Source organism: Hippocampus zosterae, chromosome 14 (assembly GCF_025434085.1).
Source record: "Hippocampus zosterae strain Florida chromosome 14, ASM2543408v3, whole genome shotgun sequence".
Lineage (NCBI taxonomy): Eukaryota > Metazoa > Chordata > Actinopteri > Syngnathiformes > Syngnathidae > Hippocampus > Hippocampus zosterae.
Genome location: NC_067464.1, coordinates 20,397,645 through 20,423,123, shown reverse-complemented (window position 1 = coordinate 20,423,123; position 25,479 = coordinate 20,397,645). Strand labels below are relative to the sequence as shown.

The 25,479-nt window shown below is 42.7% G+C and overlaps 2 protein-coding genes across 4 annotated transcripts in view; both read right to left on the bottom strand.

Annotated features, from left to right (window-relative positions):
• c9orf72 (C9orf72-SMCR8 complex subunit) overlaps positions 1-17,614 on the bottom strand; it is a 95,990-nt gene extending 78,376 nt beyond the window's left edge. The window contains exon 1 of the mRNA XM_052085785.1: positions 17,537-17,614. The gene's annotated coding sequence lies outside the window, so the exon portion shown is untranslated. The remainder of the gene's footprint in view (positions 1-17,536) is intronic.
• The window catches only part of lingo2b (leucine rich repeat and Ig domain containing 2b), a 62,373-nt gene extending 39,499 nt beyond the window's left edge, over positions 1-22,874 (bottom strand). Inside the window, exon 1 of one of the 3 annotated variants that reach the window (XM_052085750.1) lies at positions 22,538-22,874. The gene's annotated coding sequence lies outside the window, so the exon portion shown is untranslated. Of the gene's footprint in view, positions 1-17,536; positions 17,615-21,212; positions 21,507-22,537 lie in introns of those variants that run through there. The other 2 variants (XM_052085751.1, XM_052085749.1) reach the window with 2 other exon arrangements.
• Positions 22,875-25,479: the final 2,605 nt, after the last annotated feature.

The window sequence follows — 25,479 nt, the reverse complement described above, 5'->3', positions numbered from 1 at the left end:
GGCCACCACCTGCCAACTCCCCCAGACCTGATGACGACAATCTAACACGTTCATCGTTAACAAGCAGCAAGGCTGTGGCCATCAAGCAGATGTGTTGCCCCTCGGCAAGAAGTGTGCTCTCACACATAAAGTGCGTGTCCACACAATAGGACAGCCGAGAGGCCACCGGCTCTCCAACGGGAAATACAAAGGCCAGACTGCTGCTTTAAATGGGATTCATGTTCTTTCAAGTGCTGTAGACGGCGGCATGCGCATTAAGAATGCAACTCAGAATGCGGATGGAATCAACCCAGCGGTGACGTTCGTGTAGCAGGTGTTTTCTCTGGGGGAAGGAGGGAGGGAGGTGGCGCTCTGTTCCCTCCCGACCAGAACAAACGACTTGTTTATCTGTGCACTTACTGTATGGCCTCATTTGTGCTCAACAATCCAGCCCTCCCAAATGTATGACAATCAGCACTCCCTTTCCTCCCAACCCAAACATAACAAGTAATCAGAAGCTGGTTTTATTACCATGCAACAAATCAGGATGATTTGTGTTATGCAAACTGTTCCTGTAATTTATTTTATTCTGGAGCTGGCTCAGGAAGTCTAATATGCACAACATCTATTCTTACTGATATTTGTATCTTGCTGGCAATAAGACAATTATGTAGGATGATTAAAACAAGTGGCTGATCTAAGGCCAGTCAAGTAAATTTGCATGTGGTGTCTAACATGTATCCAAAGGCGATACAAAACTTGCCAGAATTCATCTCATATTTAGTAAATGACTGTTATTGTAAATAAAAGCACAATAAATAAACACACTGCACAAACAGGTAGAAATCATTATACTGTAACACAGGGGTGTCCAATACCTGTACGTCGATCGTGATGGACAGGGAGCCAGCAGACTGGTCCCAAGTCGACCGCGAGGGCTGGGAGGAGGAAATGGGGAGCGAGGGGAGATTTGTGTGTCTGTCTTTATCTTTTCATTATCCTATTTAGGTTTGTTCAGGTTGATGCCAAGCTGTTTATTTCAATGGGTGTCAAAATGAAATGACAACTAATTATTATCAAATTGATGGACAACGATTTTCAGAATCAGACTCATCTTTATTGACCAATTATGTAGATAGAGCACACAAGGAATTTGTCTCCTGTAGTAGAGGCTACACCGGTATTGCAATAACAAGCAACTACGCTAATACAAGTATCGAAAGACTTTCCATCACGTAAGGGTACCATTGTGCAGTTGTTCCACCCAATGACTGCTGTGTGACAATGTGCAGAGTCATCAAGCAGATAATAAGACATCAGTGGTGAAGCCAACACTACCTGGAGCTGAACACACACAGCACGGTAGAGATGATCGTGGACTTCAGGAAACATCCTTGTCCACAACTGCACTTCACACTATCCAACTGGCCTTTGTCAACCGCCGAGACCTTCGCTGTTATTGGGATAAAGTTATTGGGATTCACAGTCTCCCAGGACATGAAGTGGGAGGTCAACACCAACTCCATCCTGAAAAAGGCCCATCAGTGGATGTACTTCTTGAGGCTGCTGAGGAAGCATGGCCTGCCAGAGGAGGTGCTAAGACAGTTCTACACAGCAGTCATCAAATCAATCCTGTGTTGTTCGATCACGGTTTGGTTTGGGGCCACCACGAAAAAGGACAAAATCCGACTGCAACGGACAGTTGCACCCCTCTACCCACTCTTGAGGACTTGCACACCGCAAGAATCAATACAAGGACACGGAAAATCCTACTGGACCCCCCCACAGCCTGCCCACCACCTTTTTCAGCTACTCCCCTCAGGCAAGCACTACCGATTCATTCGCACCAAATCCAGCAGTCACTCAAACAGCTTCTTCCCTCTCCCAGGGGTGGCCAAACCGTGGCTCACGAGCCGCATGTGGCTCTTTGGTTGGTTCAATGCGGCTCTCGGGCTTTAATATGACAAGCGTCGAAAAGGTTATTCAAACAACAGCGCTAAGTACAGTGGAATTTACAATGTCAGCCTATCATCAATCCTGTTACCTGATTGACATACAGGGCAACCAGTCAGATGACAGCTGAATTTTGCCCTCTACGTCACCGCTCATGCGCATACAACGGAGCTAAGCGCTAAGCTTGTCAGCGAATCACCTCAAATTTTAAGACAGGCATGCTCAATTCGTCGATCGCAATCGACCGGGAGCCAGTGAACTGGTCCCAACTCGACCGCGAGTGGTGGGAGTGTGTGTGTGTGTGTGTGTGTGTGAGGAAGGGATCAGGTGATGTTTATGTGTGCCCATGTGTATGACGTGACTCCTTGCTGTAACACAGTAAAAAAATTGTCTCTTCGTCTCTGACTTGTTGCCTGCTCCTTCTCTAGCTATTAACTCCCTAAACAATAGGTGTCAAACTCAGGTCCTGGAGGACCACTGTCCTGCATGTTTTCCAAGTCTCCCTGTTGCAGCACACCTGATTCAAATGAACAGGTTCAGGACCTGAGTTTGACATCTATGCCCTAAACAGTCATCCAAATCTACCTGTATAGTGGCTCTTTGCAATTTTGCAAACCCTGTGGAACAGCATTACCGCTATACTCATTGTAGCTCCAGCTCTGTACTCATTTGAACCACTGTCACTGATCTACATTCCACAGCACCAGCCACTTTAAAGCGCTCAAGGACATCTGCACAATTGCACACTTGTTGTACTACAAATACTGCTACTGGTCACTTTGAAATGGTACAATGATTTTCTGCACCAACTACACAACTGTTGTACTCTAGTATTATATTCTACCACTGATCACTTTAGCTTTGCTTGATACTTTGCACATTGTCTCACAGCTGTCATTGGGTGGTACCACCGCATAACGATACTCTTACATTATGGAATGTCTTTGCATACTTGTCATGTCCTTGTTTATGATGATATCAGTGGAGCCCACAAATTCCTTGTGTGTCATACATACTTGGCCAATAAAGATGATTTTGATTCTGATTAAATTAGTTATGACAAGCCCCCTGGGCCATCACTGGCTGGTTTATTTTAGGCACAATTAAAATACTTGTACTTTATACTTATCCTAATTGTGTTTACTTTTTTCTGTTTTTAATAAATATGTTTTTTTATATCTTGAATTTGTAAAAACACATCATCTTTCACTCATGAAGGGTTCAGTGAATGTGCATATGCACTGGCTGGGTTCGGTACCTCTAACAAGGTTAAGAACCACTGATTTAAAGTGTCTAAGAACCATTATACCATACAATATTCTCCAATTATCTGATTGATCAATGGAACAATCTTAAAAAAAAGATTCCAATTGTTTTGGTGTTTGTTTTTTTAGTTTGTGACGGCCCTACCAATGTTCCACACCAATGAGTTTTTACAAGTTAATTTTTTTCTGCATCTTAAGTTTTGCATAGCAGCATGAAATGTGCCCATCATTCTATTTATGTTCATGCATTTTTTCCAAGGTATTGTTTTGACACGTTTGGTGCCTTTTTTTTAAAATGAGGAGCAAACAATGGTAAGTGTCAGCAAAAGAAGCAGACACTGAGATTCAAAACTCAGGCCTGAGGACTGTGAGGAAGACGATTACATACGCCACCACCTTTTTTATTCTCAAACAGCAATATGACAACACTGACAATATTAAGATAGTTTCCATGTCTTGTGTGAACAAAGTTTATTTCCAAATGTGGTTGATTTTCACTCTAGCTAAACAGTGTACTTTTTATGGCCCCTCTCAGAGTGAAACAAACCACTTGCTGGCCTTTCGCAGATTTGCACATTATTCTCTTGTGTATTTTGTCCAGGCTTGTTTAATTAGGGTGAGAAGAAAGGAAATTGGTGTGACCCTTACTAATCCTCTAATTGCACTGGTCTCAATGATCCCCTGCTGTGTCAGCTTTCTCTGTGTTAACGTTGAAGTAATGTGCCCACCTTGTAATTTTGCTGGGGGATCAGCAACTGTGAACTGTGTCGTCGGATCAGAAATGATGAGGAAATAGATACACATCACACAACCAATAAAGCAAAAGGGTAAATTACCCACATATATTTGAAATGAAATAGTTTTCTATATTTTTTGAGAGCGTTTTAAATAGTGGCAACAACAGAGGGCACTAGGGTGTCGCTCGACCGCTCAGCTGAAAGAAGAAAAAAATGTAAATATGATATGACGTGGATATTAAAAAGGCGCCCGAGTAGGCATCAGTAACATGTGTGCTTTTTTTTTTGTGGTGTTGTTGTTGTCTTTTGCTTCATCACATGGTGTTTGTTGTTACTTCGTGTGGGTCCGATGTGGACTGTTTTCAGCGGTTTTGGCAGCGACATTCTTCAAATGAGAAGAATCTGTGCTTGGGGGTTGCACCTTCTCGGCAGCATGCGTGCACTGATTTTCATTGGGAGGGAAGTTGGCGCCGCTGGACAGCCTCGGGGCGCTTGTGTCTTTTGCGCCTGTCATGGGTAGCATTTTTCACAGCCCCGTTTTGTTTAGCGGAGATGTCTTCACTGTTGGACAATCTGCGCTCTGCGGTTTGATGCATGGCTTGCAGAGTTGAGGATGTGTATTTGGAACTGAGAGTCGCCGCTTGGAATTGAAACGGATTTACATGGGACATGAGAACTGAACCAACCTCTTTTTTTCATCAGTGGATGCTCCAGCTTCTTGTTGACTTTGAAACTTAGCTTGTTACCAACGTGTGCAGATTTTGAACATGATGTCTCTGATCGACTGGTGAATGGACACTTCACCTCTTTCATATAGAACTGCTTCAAACAACAAAGCGTATGCAGAAAAAGTGGCTCAGATTACATGACTGTCCGTGTCTCATTTATGTGTTGTGTTTTGTTATTTTGTTATTTTATGTTAACGGCTGAAAACTAGCATTTATGCTAAATCCCGCGCATTTACACTGTTTATTGTCGTGTTCATTAATGTCCGCTGTCACAATGAAATAAATAAACATGATCATGAAAATATTTCAAACAGATGTATATTTATTTTTACACGAGAAGGATAAATAGTGTACAGTTAATGATGAATACAACTGTTTCGTTTTTCTCATTCGTTCTTGTTAAAAGATTGACAGGCGCAGTAGATCGTCTTGTGTAAATGTAAAGGCCTTAGAAGTATACCCGTGATGGCTAAGATGCAAAATATGAGGCTTCTCATCGAACCCCAGACTGCGTTTAGTGAATTGTGTGCATGTATATGCACAATTTTCCATCCCCAGAATATCGCTGTTGTGGTATTAACAAACGTTTATATGAGGTACATGGTTTGTCCAGGTGACTTAATATGGTTCAATTGGCACTAAATAATCAATTCAAAAATAAGGGTTTAGATAAAATTGAGTGTTGTTTTGTGTTTTGTCTTGTTTCCTTGTGTGCCTTTTACATGTCATGCTCATTCGTTTTTTTTTTCCACTCGTTCTCTTCAGCCCGGTCCCTTGTGTAAACCAATCAGTTCCCTCCAACCGCTGGTGTCTTGTCCAGGTCCCTGTGGTCTCATCAATTTGCTTGTATTGTACTTAGTTCCCTGTTTTTTTTTTCCAGTCTTTGTCGCTTCATTGTTTCGGTTGTCATGTCATGGTGTTTAATTGTATTTTTTTGTGACTTTGAATGTTGTTGTTTGGGGGGACTTTTGTTTATTTAAGTCTATGATTATTATATTTCAAACTGTTTGTTTTTCTTTATTACGTTTTTTAATTAACCCACTGTGCACTGTGTAACCTCATAACATAAGCTGTCTACCGTAGTGAACGCTGTCCCTGAAAGGCTTAACAGGGACGAAAGTGGCTAAAAAAAATCTGAAAATCAGCGGGTCCCAAGTCTGCCGAAGACAAGTAAATCCAGCAGCCCAGAAATAACACCAGACCCTTCCCCCCGCCCCCTAATATTTTCTCAATGGATTTGGTACAATATAAAAAAGGTCCATTTTGACTGGAAAGAAAGTGGAATTCTGACAAAAAGCGGAAAAATCTCATCCCTGCTTAAATACTTTTTGAGAGAACTCCTGCCTCACCCGCCTGCTTCCCTGCATTTGAGTCGCCCTGAACTCCTCCACAAAACCCCCGCAACAAAATAGGAAAGTACAGCAGGGGTGAAGTGACTTGAATTATAATCACTCACCGCAACCATCATCCGTAGGACTGTTCAGAATATTAAAATCAAAATCACTCAAAACTGAACTTGAATAGGCGTGCCAGATGCTGCGAGATGTATTGGTGGCTTTACACCAACACATTCACCATGTATGTGTCACGTTTCGGTCGAACCGAATAATGTTTTGGATCCCAAAACTTGTAGACTCCTGACAAGGACTCCGTAACAAAAATATTTACTATACAAAAATCGCAACGACAAAGTAGGCACATAAAGCGCTGGTCAAAAAAGGGCCAGGGAGCACAAAAAAACTAAACAATAACTAAAAGTGTTTGCACTAAAGGCAAGGAAGGAAAACAAACCCGACGCTACAAACAAAAAACAACGTATCAAACACACGCAGCAAAAGCCAATTCACAAAAACAAAAACAATACTTCCAAAATCAATGGTACCGAGAGATCAACAGCAAATACGACGAGGTCTATAGCAAAGGTCTATGAGCAAGGAAAGCAGCAAGGTAAGAACAATACTCAGACAACCAACAGACAGTTTGGTGTCTTAAATACAGAGTTCACAAAGTGCAAGATTGGCAGCAGGTGTGCAACCAACAAGTACACACAGTCTGCCACCTGCTGGCAAGGCAAAGAACAGGAACATGACAGTATGTCATACATTCAGTGGGAACTTGCTACATTCAGTATGGCGGCCACATCTCCATAGCTCTGTGTGTGTCAGCTCATCACATTTCCGATGGTGCTGGAAATGTCCTCCGAAGTGACATTTTCAAGACAAAGGAATCCCACCAGCAGCCAACTCTGTGGTGTGGCTCCCATTATATTGAACTTCCATCCATTCATTAATCCATTTTCGGAACCGCTTTATCCTCACAAGGGTTGCGGGGGGTCTGGAGCCTATCCCAGGCATCTTCGGCGGGGGGCACCCTGAACCAGTTGCTAGCCAATCGTAGGGCACACAGAGACGAACAACCATCCGCGCTCACACCTAGGGACAATTTCGAGTGTTCAATCAGCCTGCCATGCATGATTTTGGAATGTGGGAGGAAACCGGATCACCCGGAGAAAACCCACGCAGGCCCGGGGAGAACATGCAAACTCCCACACAAAAACGCCGGAGCTGGGATCAAACCCACAACCTCTGCACTGTGAGGTCGACATGCTAACCACTGGACCACTGCCTATGTTGAACTTTTCATTTGAAAACATTGACCAGTGTTTCTACATGCGGCGAGACGTTTGAACCATTGCAACATTGAATCATCAAAGGCAGGTTTTTTTGGTCTTTTTAAGGCAGTCTTTCTCTTTTTTGCTCATCTCCCCAGCGAGTCATGAAGCTGTTCTGTGTCTTTCCCTCACTCCCCCATTGCCCATGCAAGGCACCCGCCTATGGAGAGGCTATGTCGGCCATTTCGCCGCAAAATTTTGTAGCAACATTTATTCTCATCTGGCAGTTAATAATAATGTACATGTCATTAATATTATGCTTTTACGTTTTCATAAGCTCAAATTTGATGCATCTGCACCATAGTGCATGACAATAAAGACTTTGCATTCTATTTTGTGTTTCTTTTATGCACCACATTTATATCGATCCATCCATCAATCCATTTTCCGATCCACTTTATCCTCACAAGGGTTGTGAGGGGTGCTGGAGCACATCCTAGCTGTCTTCGGGCAGTAGGTGGGGTAGACCCTGAACTGGTTGCCAGCCAATTGTACACATAGAAGAACAACCATTCGCACTCACACTCACACCTAGGGACAGGGGTGCTCAATTCGTCGATCGCAATCGACCGGGAGCCAGCAAACTGGTCCCAACTCGACCGCGAGTGGTGGGAGTGTGTGTGTGTGTGTGTGTGTGTGTGAGGAAGGGATCAGGTGATGTTTATGTGTGCCCATGTGTATGACGTGGCTCCTTGCTGTAACACAGTAAAAAAAATGTCTCTTCGTCTCTGACTTGTTGGCCACCCCTTCTCTAGCCATTAACTCCCTAAAACATAGGTGTCAAACTCAGGTCCTGGAGGGCCGCTGTCCTGCATTTTTCCAAGTCTCCATGTTGCAACACACCTGATTCAAATGAACAGGTTCAATGTCAGGCTTCCGCAGAGCTGGGCCGCACACCACATTTATATGCTGCTCAAAAAACTCAATATGCGTTACGACCACACTCTAAGTCGACTGGCGGTCCGCAAACTGGTGCCAAATAATGAATCGATGGATGTACGAAATAATTGTTGAAACAACATATTCGAAAAAAGACAGTGAAAAAAATTGTCCAAATGAAATCGCAATTGCAACTTTGAGAGAAAAAAAAATCCCAATTTGATTATTTTCCATCATCATTAAGCCCTACTTGAAACGTAGAACCATTGTTGAGCTGTGAAATTCCCACGCATCACTGATGAATTTTAATCAAGCATTGGAGATGGGGGACGGAGGAGGGGGGTGGGGGTGTGGGGGCCTTGAGTTTGTCTGCAATGCTAATCACACTCCAGCAAACGGGCCCCACAGACTAGCCACGTTTTCCCTGTCAAACTGAAAATTAACCTAAAATAACAACTGAACGTTACGTTGCTAGCTCACGTACATGAAGTGCTCAGTGGAGCGACAGCTGAACAAACAAAAACAACATCTTACTCAATCTGTATCGAGACCAACATTGGCAAATCAGAAGAAATGACAAGTGAATTGCGAAATCAGGTAACACATGCTCGGATAGCATTACAGGGTAAGTATGTATGATAAGGTGCGCCTGGTCAACCAGCTGCAGACGCGAATAGCCGTGCTGGATCAGCAAGTAAAGGACAAGCAAGCATCTGAGCAGTCAAACCGAGGATGCTTAGGATCCACGTTGTGACATCTCAATACAGCATGTAATCAAATCACACTGGGATGTCGCTGTATGAACATAATCATCACCGTATGACATGACACAATCAGATCCCGCAATTCATTTATTTGAATTTGCTTTTCTTTGGATTTGTCTTAAGCTGCTGTCTGATGACCAGGTTGGCATTGCAAATGGGAATGTGTTCTCCGGTTGCCTTGCCTGCATTTAAAATAATAATAATAAGGTTACATCAATTGAAAAATGCTGGCATATTATGGAAAATTTACCTTTGACACAGGTTTCTATTAGGAGGGCGGAATGCTGCCAGGCAGCTGGCTGTTGTCCAAAAAACAGCATTTCACGTACAATTCACGGAAGGTACCGGCAAAGAATGGGAATCTGGAGCGCTGAGAGACACATTTTTCAATGGTGCACATGAGCTACGAGGGTTAACACGCTACAAAAGTGTGTTCCATACATCGATCATCTTAGCGGCGGTTCTGACTTTTGCTAATTATGGCATGCGTATGTGACATCTGTTCATGGGTTGATCAAAAAGTAGATGTTTGGTCAAAAAACGGTTGGCACCCTTGCACTGCAGATGAACTGCAGGGGAAAAACATTTGAATCACGAAGGCTCATTGAGTATTTGTAGCCAACTTAGTCATTTTGATAGGAGGCTAATATAGCTAATATAGCTACATACAGCATGTGTTGTCTTCATTGGAAGGCTTGTATAAGGCTTTAGATTTTTTGCGGCTCAAGATATATATTTTTTTGGGGGCTTTTTTTTTTTTTTTGGGTCCAATATGGATCTTTCAACACTTTGGGTTGCCGACTCCTGGGCTGGGTTATTTTACTGTAAAGGATGACACTAGTGTTATTTCTTTTCACGCCTGAAAACAACAACATCCCTATTGTTACAACCCCCACCAGAGTTAGAAACAGGGAGACTCCATTCTTAATTTTAGAGCTTAAGAATAAAGGAAAAACATTTTCAACAAACAAGATGGCTCCACTAACCTCCATTCAACCTTTGTGGAATTTGTGTAGTAAGACAGCCTGACCCCAGATCTTCCCACGTCGAGCTGCCCAAAAAAAAATCAATGTAGCGTCTCATGTAAATCAATCAATCACAATCTGGCGCAATTCTGAATGGCTGGCTTCCAGACTCATTTTCAGAAATGATTTGTGGACAAGCAATTCCAATTTCCTTTTCCAAAATACACACCTCTTAAGTAGGTGCAATTTAATTCGAATAATCCAACAAATTGCCTGCAGTTTGTCAGATTATGGTTGACTTTGTTGCTGCTATTGCTCAAGTGATCATTTTCTAGAATTCTTGTTCATGTCAAAGTCGAGCTTGTTCCTTCAATACCTGTTTGTTTGGTTTTTTTTTGTAATATCTGTTTTAATCATTTGTCTATTTTTTTGGGATTCTGGACATTTCATTTTTTTTTCTTCAGTTAGACTATGTCCTTGCTTTTTGCAAGCACTTTCGTTAATGTGTTGTTTTTCCTGGTTCGTTTTTACCAGCGTTTTTTGTTCATACAGGGTCATGCAAAACGATCTGACACATTTGTAGGTTAAATAAAACGCAAATGAAGTAACGAAACAAAAAGTGTTATTATTTTTTTTCATATTCTACATGAAATGAAAAATACAGTACATATAATTTGTATGTATATAATTTATGTATATTTTTTCGGTTCTTTTTCAGTTGCTGCCATGAATTGGACTGGTGAGCATGGCACTTTCGTTGTGGAAACGTTGATCAAAACAAACGAATCTGTAACTGCAACACAACGAGCGTCCCATTTGCATTTCAATCTTGGTAGACATGATCGCGTACCTGCTCGAAACACGATCTTGTAATGACTTACCAACTTCAGAGCTACTGGATCTGCATTGAAACGAAAATCAAACGGTCGACCTCGCACCACCAGAACTCCACTTGATGTTTAAAATATAATGAAACAGAATGGCATTATATGTACGTTTCGAAAATACACACACTTTTTTTTTGTTTCTTTACTTTATTTGCCATTTATTTAACCTACAAATGTGTTGGATCATTTTGCCTGACCCTATACTTTGTCGGTGCGCTTTTTGTTCTTTTTGTCTATGTTTCTGGGATCCTAAAACAATATTCATTTCAAACCCTGACACTAAAATTATGTCTGAAAACTTGAAAGTTTTAATACAGGAACATATTTTTTTTCTAATTTCCTTTATTTAACATTGTTCGTGACATTTTTACTGCATATGCAATTGATGACAGTCCATGAGAAGGATGGTTAGCAATAAAAGGAATAAAAGGGAGGGGTTTTCTGTCAGCTCATCTTTTTTTTATTTGAATTGACCTCTATGAGAACAACATGTAGAATGAATCTTTTATTACGTTTAATAAATAATACAGAAAATGAGAACTCTGGAACTTCATCAGACAGCATTCTCCAGTGGTAGATATATTTTTTTATACTGTGGTTTGTTCTGCACACTTCGGTTGAGTTATTGCGAGTTTTAACAGTACAATGACTCCCTGCAAATTCACATTTTGGCACTTGTGAATCCACCTATTCGCAGAATTTTTGCAAGCGAGGCCCTACCCTCTGTTATTGGCGGCACATCTCACAAAATACAAAATTGCTGTTTTTTTATTCCGTGAAAAAAATGCTATCTGCAGTAGGTATGATATGTGGTGTAAAATCGTTCAATTTAGGCATTGAACGGTTTCTAAACATTCAACCAGTTGTCCGCTCAACCAAACATCCGCAGTGGAAGACAGTATCCTGTTGTGTGCCGGGGGACATTCCGCCCACACGCTTGCTTGTCCAAACCAAAATGTAACAGCTGCTGTGTCAGATCTATATAACATGACTGAAGGGGGGAGGCACAACAACAACCGCCTGAAGTTTTTTTAGGGTTTTTTTCTTTGATTATTATTTTTTTCTTTCATTAATTAGAGGGGTACCAGAAATGTTGTCATGTGTGCAATTTAAGTTTCATTTTTGACATCATGGTCACTGTGAGAAGTGGAACCCTGACCTTAATGTTTTGTTAAGGCATTTACTGCAATTACGGTAAATGATTTTTGTAACTTTCAATAAGACTTCTGCACCTCTCAGCTGGTATTGGGCCTACTCTTAATGAGCAAACTACTCCAGGTTTCTCTCGTTTGAAGGGTGCGTTCTCTCGAAGGCATGTTTCTGCTACTTCCACAAGGAAGGATTTAGATCAGGGCTCATAGACGACCATTTCAGAACAGCCCAGCTGTTCATGTGATTACAATAATCGCTGTGTGTTTTGGGTCATCAACCTCTTGCAAGGCCTGCGACTGAGACTGAGCTTTCTGAAACTGGGCAGCACATTTTGCTGGAAAATACCTTGATAGTTTTGATATTTGTGACACCCTGGGCCAGATGTAGCAAAGGGGCCCTATAAAATAAGAAAGCCTCCTTCATGTTTGACAGTAAGGGACAGTGTTCTTTTTTTCGGTAATACGCTCATTCAGTTTTGTTAACGAGTGTATGTGGTGTTTTTGTTTTGATGCAACCTCGAGCAAGGACTTGTCTCTTCAGACTTAACAACTTAGTGACATTTTTGGTATACAGTGATCCCTCGCTATTTCGCGGTTCGTTTATAGCGGCTTCAGCGTATCACAGATTTTTTTCAAACATATTCATAAAAAAAAGTTTTTTAAAAATCCGCGAAGTAGCGACCAATAAACATATACAGTACAGGTAAAAAAATAAAATAACAAACAAGAGCAACAATATGTTGCTCTATGTGACTCGCTGTTGTTTTGCAGCTTCTCACGGACTGTTTGCAGACTTAAATTATTTATTTATTTTTCCCCGTATATGGTTATTTACAACCCCTGAAATGACATTTCTTCAAAAATGTAGAATATGAAAATGCCAACACTCATCCTAATGTTAGCTACATTCTGATTTTCTGCGCGGAAGAGGGCCAGGGTGGGGGGGGGGGGGGTTGCTCTGATAATATACATAGCAACACATTCATAGACTGTTCATAATGAGTTTATTCGAATTCATCATTGCATCACAATACATCCCTGTCTAAAGGGATGTCCCGATCACACTTTTTTGGGCACCCAAGTCTAAGTCTTTGGTTTTAAATATCTCCCAATACAGAGTCCTGATCAATTACCTCGGCAATGCATGAAGACAAAAAATGTGCATCCAATTTTTCTCAAATACGGAAATACATACATCAATATGTCTGTTATATGTTATATTTATGTTAAATGCACCTCCAAATCAATGCCAATTGAAATTTGTGAGACACTTTAAATAAAATCAAAGTTCTAGATTTTTTTTTCCGCTCTAAATTTGATGATACATCAATGTGCGTTGGTTCAGTTTTTTTGCAATGAAATTCTTCGCGTGTTTTAGCATAAACTGACTGAATAAAGGTGCTATGGCTTAGTTAGTTAGTTAGTTAGTTATTTAGTTCTGCGCGTTCCTATTTGGAACATTGGGCGACGAGTTTCCTCCATTTGGTCCGGTCACTGGCGACCCTTCTTGCTCCATGCCAGCTGACACCCATCTCACTGAGGTCTTCTTTGGCAGTCTGTCTCCACGTCTTCTTTGGCCTACCTCTCTTCCTCTTTCCACCCTCTGGCATCCAGTCCATGGCCACACTTGCCGGTCTCTCTCTTGGCAGTCGGAGTACGTGGCCGATCATTTTCCTTCTCCTTTCAGAGACAATGTCTGACAGTTCAGCCACTCCTGCCTTCTTCATCACCTCCTCGTTAGTGACGTGGTCTCTCCATGAGATCCTCAGGATGGATCTCAGGCAACGCCGATGGAAGACATCTAACTTGTTGGTTATGTTGGCTGTCTTCATCCATGTCTCACAGGCGTAAATCGCTGTTGGGATAACCACTGACATATAGAGGCGTAGCTTGGTGGTCGTAGTGATGGCTTTCGATGACCAGATGTTGCGGAGGGGTTGGAACACTCCCGCAGCTTTACCAAGTCTACTGTTGACGTCTTTCTCCACACCACCTGTATTTGAGATGTTACTCCCAAGATATGTGAAGCAGTCAATGTACTCTATGTCATGTTGGTGTAGAGTGAGTGGTTGAAGGTGTTGGTGCTGTCCGACGGCCATGGCCTTGGTCTTTTCCTGGCTAATTCGCAAACTGACCTTAACTCCGTGCTCATACAGATTATTGGTCAACTCCTGGAGTGCGGGCTGGGTGTGACTTAACAGGGCCAAATCATCTGCAAATTCCAGGTCAGCTAGTCTGCTCCCTGCCCACTTGATGCCAACTTTTGCTCCTGTGATGGACTTCCTCATCACAAAGTCAATTATGATAATGAAGAGTAGGGGTGACAGAATGCAACCCTGTCTTACACCAGTGACAATGTCAAAATCGTCAGTTGTGCCACTGTTGGTTTTGACACAACAGGTTGAGTTGTGGTACCATGACCTGAAGATGTTGATGTACTTGAGGGGTACACCATACAGCTGGACGATCTGCCACAGTGCCTCCCGGTGGATGCTGTCGAAGGCTTTCTTGAAATAGATATAGTTGATCATGAGTGGTATCTGAAGTTCTTGGCACTGCTCTATGATGTTTCGAAGGGTAAAGATCTGTTCGGCGCAAGACCTTCCCTTCCTGAAACCGGCTTGCTCTTCCCTCAAGATGTTATCCACTTCATCTTTAAGGCGATGTAGCAGAACACTGCAGAATACCTTGCTGGGAATTGACAGCAGCGTAATGCCCCGCCAGTTATTGCAGTCTGCGAGGCTTCCCTTCTTGGGAAGCGTGACAATAACCCCACATCTCCAGTCGACAGGAACCTCTTCAGCATGCCAAATCAGGTTGAACAGGTGGGTAAGGCTCTTCACAACAGCATCTTGGCCATGTTTCAACAGCTCGACAGCTATCTCATCGAGTCCCGGTGCCTTGTTGTTCTTAAGGCCCTTGATTGCTCTGGCAACCTCAGTCTCGGATATCTCTTTCGATGTAATATTTAGAGCTGGAGCTGGTGTCTCTTGATCGAAATTGAAGAGCACGGTAGGCATTGGTTGGTTGAGAACCTCCCTGAAGTGTTCCAGCCATCTTGCTTCTTGCTCCTCGTCGCTTAGAAGTGTCCTGCCATCCTTGCTCCTGATTGATACGCCAGGCTGCTCCTAGAGTTGGTTAGCTCCCGCACGATCTTGTATAGGGTCGTCGTGTCGTTGTTCTCTGCTGCTTCCTGTGCCTTTCTTTTTTTCTCTTCTAGCCACTGTCTTTTATCCTTCCTGCAACTCTTCTTCACTGCCCTGTCCAAGTGTCTGTACTCCTCGTCTTCCATCCTCCAGCTCCGGAGCCTCCTCTTTTGTTCTCTTTTTATCTTAGCCACTTTCCTTTCCTCAATCAACTTCCAGGTGTCGTCTGTTATCCATCTCTCTTTGTTGGTACCTGTCTTTCTGCCTATAACTGCTTCTGCAGTGTCAGCAATGGCACAAGAGAACATACTCCACTGGTCCTCAATGTTTGCAAGGTGTTGTGATACCTTGAGCTTCCTACTCAATTCCTCACAGAAGCGTTCAGAGAAGTTTTTATTCTTTAGCTTGTCCACCGCGTAAGGTCTCTTGGGCTGCACCTTTTTCACCTTCTTCAGCTTCAGCTTGATTTTACTCACCACAAGGAAGTGGTCTGAACCCACATCCGCACCTCTGTAGGAGCGAACGTCGAGCTATGACGAGCGCCACCTTGTGTTGATGCAGATGTAGTCCAGTTCGTTCCGGGTCCTGCCACCAGGTTAAACCCAGGTTACTTTGTGGATCCGCTTGTGCTCAAAAAAGGTGTTGCCAATGCTGAGGCCGTTGGTACTGGTTAGCATCAACAGTCTCTCCCCGTTGTCGTTCGTGGAGCTCGCAAACCCATGTGGTCCAACTGTGGCATTCAGGCCCCTTCTGTCATTATCCAGTTTTGCGTTGAAGTCTCCAATCAGCATTTTGATGTCATGTCTGGGGATCTCCTCAAGCACGGTCTGGAGCTGGTTGTAGAAGGTGTCTTTATCGTCCGCTGAGGCAGCTTCGGTTGGGGCATAGACTTGTACGATGGTTACTTTGGCATATCTGGTGTAGAGCCTTGCTGTAATAATCCGTTCATTCACCGGCTTCCATCCAATCAATGCTTTTGCTGCACTACTGGAGAGGATGATGCCGACTCCATGGGAATGGTGGTCTTGCTTCCCAGAGTACAGAAAAGTTGCTCCATTAACCATGAGGCGCCCTTGCCCCGTCCACCTCATTTCACTAACGCCTAAGATGTCCAGGCGATAGTCCCTCATATTCTTCAGCACCTGGTCCATGCGACCAGACTGGAACATTGTGCGCACATTCCAGGTGCCTACTCTGGTGTTGGTTTTGGTTCCAAAGATCGGGATCATCAGGGGTCGGGCTTCCTGCTGGATTTCACCCGGTCCCGTCATAGATACATCCAAGGATGTGCCGTCTCTTCTTCGCTGTGGTTTACCGGAATGGCTTCCTCTCGTCGTTTCTGTTACAGGTTTTTGTTTTTACAGGGTGAGGTTGTTAACCTCACGCCCAACCTCCAACCTGGAGGACCAGTTGGATGCAGTTTAACGTCATACCCAGGTGCTATGGCTAATTCCATGTTAACTTTAAACACATTCATTCATTCAGTCATTTTCCGATCCGCTTAACCTCACAAGGGTCGCGGGGTGCGGGGGGTCCTGCAGCCTTTCCCAACTGTCTTCGGACAGTCGGCGGGGGACACCCTGAACCGGTTGCCAACCAATCGCAGGGCACACAGAGATGAAAAAACATCTGCGCTCACACTCACACCTAGGGACAAATTTTGAGTGTTCAATCAGCCTGCCATGCATGTGGAAACCGGAGTACCCGGAGAAAACCCACGCAGGCCTGGGGAGAATATGCAAACTCCACACAGGGAGGCCAGCGCCAGGATCGACCCATGACCTCTGCACTGTGAGGTCGACGCGCTAAGCACTGGACCACAGGGCCGCCACTTTAAACACAATGCATATCAATGCGCGGGACGCTTTATAAAAATTTATTTTCATGTCATTGTCTGGGGACACAAATGGCACCAATTTGGTGTAATCGCCCAAATAAGCATGTCGATGGAATGAGGGATTCCTCTGTTTGATGAATTTGATTGATCGAATGGTAAAGAATATATTTGCATTGTTATTTATCGGCTTGTGCTGGCTAAAATGACATGTGCACGCAGCTGCGCAGTCTTTTTCTACATGCGTGACTTCTCTTATTTTGAAGCAGCAAGCGGCTCGGAAGATGAATGAATGAATGAATGAACTATTCATATTGATGACCACATGTTTTCACATTGTTCAACAAATTTACTTTCCACCAAATAACATCCACTCTTTAAACTTCTAATTTGAAGTTATGTCATTCGGATGTGTCACAATCGCTACCTGTCTGTCGTACTCTCTCAGCTCTCTCAACCCTTGGATGATGCCCTTTAGCGAGAAGGCTTCTTTATACTACATCAGGCAAGGCAGACTTATTTAGGAGCATCTTTCGGCTTGCCTCTCCATCCAAACAAGCTATAAAGACAAACCTACCGCTCTGTTTCTGCCTGCAGGAGAGATGTGCACAGCGGAGTAGATGTGTCTGGGGGTGACTTGCCTGCCAGACTAACTAAAAATAGAAGAAAAAAAATTAACATTGCGAAATATAAAAATAAGCTACATCTCTTCATTTTGGCAATATATTAGCACATTTGGATTATTTTGTATCTTAGTGACTTTTCAATGTTCATAAAATAATACAAAAACAATATTTTTCATCCGATACCGGATCAGCTGAAAATCACGCGATTGTTCCCGATTTCCGCTCAAGTGATCAGATCGAGATATCCGCGCTTTCAATTCCGGTATATGATACTTCCCGCTGATCTATGGATCAATTTGGGAATCTCAATTAAAACGAGTTGGTGGTTGGTGCACAAAATATCAGCAAACAAGAAAATGAAATAAAATGATGCACATTGTAAATGTGATTTTTGTGAATTTTGATGTAATGCCCTGTGAATGTGTATAGTGTACATGTCATTTTAATGATTGCTCTTAATTTTGTTTAACAATTTTAATTCCCATTTCGAACAAGATACCGTGCACCAAAATACAAGTAACATCTTATTGAAACAAGACAATTTAGTGCTTTAAATAAATGCTTTAATATGAAAAACAGTTGAGTTTAGCAAGTAGGTGTGGCCAAGTGTTACGGTTTTTCATGTGGACCCTTTATGCAAAATGTATTAATTGATTTTTATTCGATTGTAGTCTATATTTAATCCAGACAATGAATGTCTTTCACGTAATAGAATAGAATCAAGAACAATAGCTCCATGGAACATTGCTAAATATATCAATGACCACCAATTTCTGTTATCAAGTCATGGATCCAGCACCTTCGGGGAAATAAACACTGAAGACCTAACTTCAGCCCAACAGGCAAATTTCGTATCAACACAGGCTACCCGAAGAGTGTTGGCCTCCTCTGTGTAACAACTCCTGTGTTTTGCTGTGCAGTCAAATATTCATTGTTTTACAGTGTCTTACAGTCATCAATCATCAGAATTGTTGACCTGAAAAATAATGAGCCGTTTAGTGTATTTTTAAGGATACAGTTATGTTTTGAAGATGTTTGATATGCGTTTAATATAATATATGTACTGTATGTTTAATATACGGTAATCTTTAATATGTCAATAAATGTTCATTCCAAAAATATGCATGGCAGGTTGATCGATAAAACTCCAAATCGTCCCTAGGTGTCAGTGTGAGCGCTGATAGTTGTTTGTCTCTCTGTGTAGCCTGCGATTGGCTCGCATAGGCTCCAGCACCACCCGCGACTCTTGTGAGGATAAAGTGGATCAGAAAATGGATGGATTGATGGATGAATAATAATATTGATTATTAGAATCACGTTTAGGATTGTTGTGTATATTCGTTACATTGTACTGTCTTTGTCTGAAAGCCATAATATGGCCACGACCATTCAGGCCAACCTTGATTTGGGGTCTATTTTGAGAATGCTCCCAGAAAGCTTTTAAAATCTCCCAATAAGCCATCCCATTTCAGACAGCCCTTTTCCCTCCACTTTATGATGTCTTTCTACCACCGCCAGCTCTCTTGGCTCCATGTTGTGGTGTACCGTAGGTATATTTTGAACGGATCTTTTCCGTAGATATGTCGGGATTCACATTTTTTCTCTCAGTTAACCATAGTTTTGACATCATTGTCAATGTGGCTCTCAAAGTGGAGGCCTGTTTTTTTCCCCCCCAAGAAAATAGCGTGATCAATACAAATTAGGGTTTTCACGGTCCTTGCTCACAGGCTTGCAAGGATTTTCTCAAACTCCAGATAAAAACAAAAGAAATGCTAGTAAAGCACACATGTCTGGACTTTTGATTGTCTGTTTATGTTTTGTTTTGCAGGGTTACATTTTGGTTCGATCAATCATGCTTTTCCTGTCTTTGCATTGTGCACCCTTTCGTTCGGTGAGCATTGATTTCGACTACCTTCATCAGTCAGGCGCTCACGTCTCGAGACAATTACTGGCATTCCATGTGGATGTTCACTCTCGATTGTTATTGTTGACTTGCCTCATCCTTTCAAAACTCGGCGGGATGGTGTCAAAAGGGTGCATTAATGCAAAACTTTGGCACTCCAAATACAACAATTTTCTCAATATTGTTTTGTGGGCCATTCATGGTGTCGTGCAGGGGTGTCAAACTTATTTTTGTCACGGGCCACTTTGGAGGTGCGTCTTCCCTCAGAGGGCTGTTATGACAGTGAAACCATAAAAACGTTTCATCGTCACTTTTACTTGCTATATATATATATATCAGCGTTTATTATACATGACAATTTGACATTTCGGGAGAGATTTTAGCAAGGATCATGCAAGTTGACACGTGTTTTGCTTTCGAGGGCCACATAAAATGATGTGACGGGCCAGATCTGGCCCCCGGGCCTTGAGTTTGAGACCAGTGTTGTAGTTGGTCAAATAGCTGACGTTGACGCAGCAGACGCTGGATCAATGCTCTCATAGTATCACAATATCAACCATGTTATTGACAGGTGATCATTTTTAGTGTGCATTCAGCCGCGATCTACCGTTCCCGTGATGATAAGCTGTCCAGAAAAAATATGGATGGATGGAATTTGTGAATTTATTATGTAATGAAATAGTTTTGAAATGCATTTAATAAGTTCTTAGAGGGTGGGAGAATGGAATTATTGTTTTGACAGTCTCGGTGTGGTTCAAGGGAAAATCCTGAAACTAAAGTTACAATTGCATTTACTTATCAAGTGAGTATTTTTACAGAGCAACTCAATACTACTCTCATCAATTAACAAGGCACAGAAGAAGACAGAATGGTCAGCAAAATCTGACGTTACCCATTCCTCCAATCAAGTTGCATTTCAAATAAATCTCTGTTGTGTAATCTTCATTTACACCAGATGAGAAAGCAAAGGTAGAAAATCCCCTCCAAAATAAATTCGGACATTAAATCAATCATAAAATAGAGAAATGAGATAAAATATGATGTAATCACACGTGTTGCTTCCTGCCGGTTTCTGACAATCTTGCAAAAGTAAAAGTTTTTTTTGGGGGGGGGGGGGATTTTTTTTTTCACTGCCAGTAAGCACTAACTAGCACAAGTACTGCACATACTCTACATACTGGATGTTCATAGGAACAGTAGATGGTGCATTGCTAAATTACAGAAAGCCTTGGTGGTCCTTTGAATTTCGGCTATAATTCTTGGAAAATGAATCAACAATGAATAATAGGAGAGGCCCCTTGCTATAAACAGTGGAATTGATTTCCTTTTCTTTCTTTCTTTTTTTTTTTTTTTTTGCAACATTCGCACCATCTGAGACCAGAAAAACTGCTGTCTTGGCAGGTGCGGTAGCTCATCAGTGTAGTCATAAAGTATCTTTTTTTTGGGATACAGCTTGTATCGAACATATACAAATGAGGCAAAGAATCTATTTAAGCACAACTGAAGGATCATAGGGCCCCGATGTCATGCAAGCGGTTCTAACGCACGTCTGCTGATGGCGGGAACAGCCTCCCGTGACAGAAATATAACCGCGGCGAGCCCTACAAGTTGCTGGGAATAGAAAAAGAAAAAAAAAGGTTGCTTGTGAAGGTTGAGGAAACCAGCGAGGCAAGCGCAGCGGGAAGAGGAAAAAACAAACAATAGGATGAGGGAAATGCTGCTACCTTCCCTTCTTCCCTCCATCATCTCCTTCCCATCCCCCCTTAATGAGAGAGAGTTTTCTCTTCTCCTTCCATCTCTCCTTCTAGCCCCTCTGGTTTCGTACCATCTCCAGGGACCAAACACACCCCTGTCAGGTTGCCATGGAAACGTCTCACACAAGCTCTCACGGATGCACTCCCTCGCTCTATCTTGCAGCGGTAATGCCTGCATCCTCACTCTCCTCCATTAGCATCCCTCTCGTTTAGAAACGGCAGGGTTGTCAAAGCCGTGACGTACCACAAAGTCCCTGCACCTGCATACATTGCCCCCCCACCCCTACCCCTCCAAAAAGTAGATAAATGCTGCATTTAAATCCCACGAAGAAAAACTAAAATGTTTGCTCAGGGTTATAACATCAATTTTCAAAAACTGGTTTTGAGCATCCATGTTATTTCTCCCATAAAACTGACTCGGCCTTCTTGAGAATAGAATAATCCAACTTAATTTGCACACGATTACCTCACCACACCACTTCCAATTGAAGCGCGGGAAGTGAGACAGGAGACAGAAGCCGAGTCCCTCAGCTGGGACATAACTCATTTATAATTCATTCATTTCTCCTACTTAAAGTCAGCATTGAGGTATGTTTAAAAAAAAAAAAAGGATCTAGCTTTTAGATCCTGGCGCACTCAGGGGGGCGACAAAAAAAGCAGAGTGCTACTTTGCTGCAGGGCCACTTTGACTCACACCACTTCATATGTCATCCTGGCCATGCACCTTCGGGAGGATTCTCGCTGTCGTCATGTCATTACCTCCAACAATCATTGGAGACTCTCCTCGCATCCATCTCACTTCATCCAACCCTGCCCCCCCCCTCCTCCACCCACATTTTACACCTTCTTCTCCTCATTTCACACCACTTGATTGATTACCTTTTCACCCACAGATGCCTGAAAAATAACTCTTCTCACACACAGACAAAAAAAAAAAATCTCACAGTTGAATGTGCCGCATTCGCCTTCCCACAAAATTTTCCCAACTGAGGTAGAGCATGTTGTCTCCTTTCATCAGCGCAGAAGCCACGAGGACCTCATATAGGCTGTTTTTAAATATTAATACATTTATTATGCTGTAAATTACTTTCGGACACCCGTTAGCCAGAGAAAGACGACATCCATTCGTATTGCTGATGAAACCAAATGTTGACCTTTTTTCCTGGTGAGTTAACAGTTGATAGTGAGTCATGCTGGACAGAATTGTGCTTTATCCTGGCTTGAATATTAAAACAAATCCTAAAAAAGCATTCAAAGAATTAAAAGCAGTTCAAAAAGAGTGTCACCAATCTTACCTTGTTACCTGCTCCTCCGCATGGCAAAATCCACCTTTACATCACAGATTGGAAGTCCGAGGCTCGTACGCGCGCACGCACACATGCACACACACACACGCACACACACACGCACACACCCACACACCCACCCTCAAACACTTGCACAGTCTGAGAATGCAATCGATCCTCTGTCTGTGTTGGTCTCCTTGCACCTCCGTGGAAACAACTATGTTCACAAAATTATTTTCTCTCTGATTTATTTTCGCTTATGTGGTCTTCTCATCAGTTGCCCGCCAGCTCATCCCTCATAGAGGCTGCTCCACATTTTGCAAGGCATCCGCACAGTACTGGATGACAGTGGGGCGAAAGAGAGAGAGAGAGAGAGAGAGAAGAGAGAGAGAGAGAGAGAGAGAGAGAGAGAGAGAGAGAGAGAGAGAGAGAGAGAGAGAGAGAGAGAGAGAGAGAGAGAGAATTATAAAGCCAGCAGCAGGAAGACTGATATGTTTATACCTTCAGAGTAAAAGCCTGAATTCAAATGAAACGCCATTGATAAATGCAGAATAGCTAACATCAGGCCTATAATGACCAATCTCAAGCACCGGGAAAATTCCTGCCAGGCCAAGCTGGTTTATGTGCTGCTAGCAGCCGCTATTTGAGCCTGTGGGCTCATCGTGGAATCAGCAGAGACAGTGTGTCTTCGGCAGTCCTGACTTTCTTCCATTTTGTATGGAGAAGGTACAATGCACCCGGACAGTGCTCACAACGTTCACTTTTGCTACATGGTTTATTTACAGTAGTGGTTCTTAACCTTGTTGGAGGTACTGAACCCAACCAGTTCAAATGGTTGGGTTCAAAAAATAAAAAGTCCCCAAAATAAATAAGCAGCCGTTTTCCCCGGCTATTTTATTGTGATTGCAAAGGACTACATTGAAAGTTATGCATTGAGCTGAGCAGCAACGTTCTCCCATGCTGATTCCCTCTCTTCAGCGGTGACTTCCTAAAAACGTGTTCAAACTCGCTGTATGAGCGCATTAAATTTCCCCATTGTGGGACAAATAAAGGATATCTTAAAAATTTCCAGCTCTCGTGGGCTGAAAAACGCAGCCTTCCTCTTCCCCATTGCCATAGTCACCCGCCCAATCGGGGATCCATTGATACTGTCTTTTCATGATTGTGGTGCATGCGCTTAAACTCCAGGTCAAGACATTGCAAGTTTATTAAACGGATTCAAATCTGCTGTTTTAGAACCGGAAAATTTGAGTTTCCTATCTCAGAGCTCTCAACCGCACTGCAGAGGTGTTTGTTCATCTGCAGCTTCTTGGTCACCTTGGTACAATCCTGAGGCCTCGTTTATCAAGCGTTTGGACTTATTCGTGAGGATGGGAGTACATTTCCGCACAGCTCTCACCATGCATACCTTGTGGTAGACATTGAAATTGCTGATACATACACTACAATGCCTGGACAGACATCACCAACACGCCGAAAGGAAACAAGTGTTTCCCAAACATTGAATTGACACATACATAAATAATCTGCAATGAACGCACAATTGATTCGTTCTACAGAAAAGCTCTGTGGATGTGCGCTTTCAATAAGAAGCTGAAGCGGGCTGGCTGCAGGTATACAGTTGTGATGTCACATGTCCTCAGCTTGCCTTATGGGGATCCAAATAACTTGCTCGTCTGCCTCCAGGTAATCATAGATACTGTAACTCTCTTCCATGGGCCGTGACACACATTTATTTATTATTTGGGGTGTAATAAACGGATGTGAAACTGTATCATTTTTCGTTTATTGGTAACACAATTGGATTTATTTTTCCAAAAAGTTCTGAGAAGTTCTCCGAAAAGCTCAATTCAACACAACCCAACGGTATTTATAGAGCACTTTAAACCAACCACCGATGTAAACAAAGTGCTGTGCATGGAGCAAATATCATACATACAACAAACAACACTAAAATAATAAATTCATAACAAAAACAGTCAAACTAAAAATCAAGTCTGAGTCAAAAGCCAAAGAAAAGAGGTGAGTTTTGAGACAGGTTTTAAAGGTTGGGCAGTGAGGGGGCTTGTCGAATGTTCAGTAGGAGGCCATTCCAAAGAGAGGGACCAGCAACGGAAAAAGCTCGATACCTTCTCAGCCTCCGCTTAGTGCTTGGTACTTCTAATCGTGTCTGGTCTGCAGACCTGAGGCACCGTGCAGGTGTGTAGAGGTGGAGGAGCTCAGAGAGGTCAGGTGGAGCGAGACCATTTCAAGATGTGAAAAAAAAAAATAGGATCTTAAAAAGAACTCTAAAATGTACACGGAGCTAGTGAAGGGATGCCAGAGTAGGAGTTATGTGCTCCCTCATATGAGTACCAGTCAAGAGGCGAGCAGCAGCATTCTGGACCAACTGGAGATGCTGAATGGAGGATTGGCTGACTCCAAAATAAAGTGCATTATAGTAATGATCGCAGTTGGTCTCGAAGACTCTCCGCCCTCTTCGTCAAGATTTTGGATTTCTTAAAGGGATTGTTGCAAGTATATATGGTCAATAGGAGACATTTTTAATGCAAATTAGGCTAGATGTGCACAAGTGTGGCAGTTTCTAACAGTTGGGAACCATCAACATACATTTCTTATTGTTGAGCGTACAGATTTTTTTTTTGTACGCAATCTGAATTTCAGTCGCCTGCACAAATTTCGACTCTTTGATAAGTGAAGCCCCTCTTTCAGCGCTGTGCACAAAAAGAGTCCGACCAAGTCACTCGACCGAAGTCGTCTTGCATCCCACCCTGCGTGACGCTTGTTATGTGACAGTGCATGCGTCCCGTTTTACGGGTTTTCCTTCCTACGCTGTAAATTATCAGAATTTCATCATGAAAATTGCCGTACAGATGGGCTGGAAGGCGGTCCTGCCACTGGTTTCCTTATTTTTGCTGATTAGAAATAAATTCCCCAGTCTGCAAGTCATA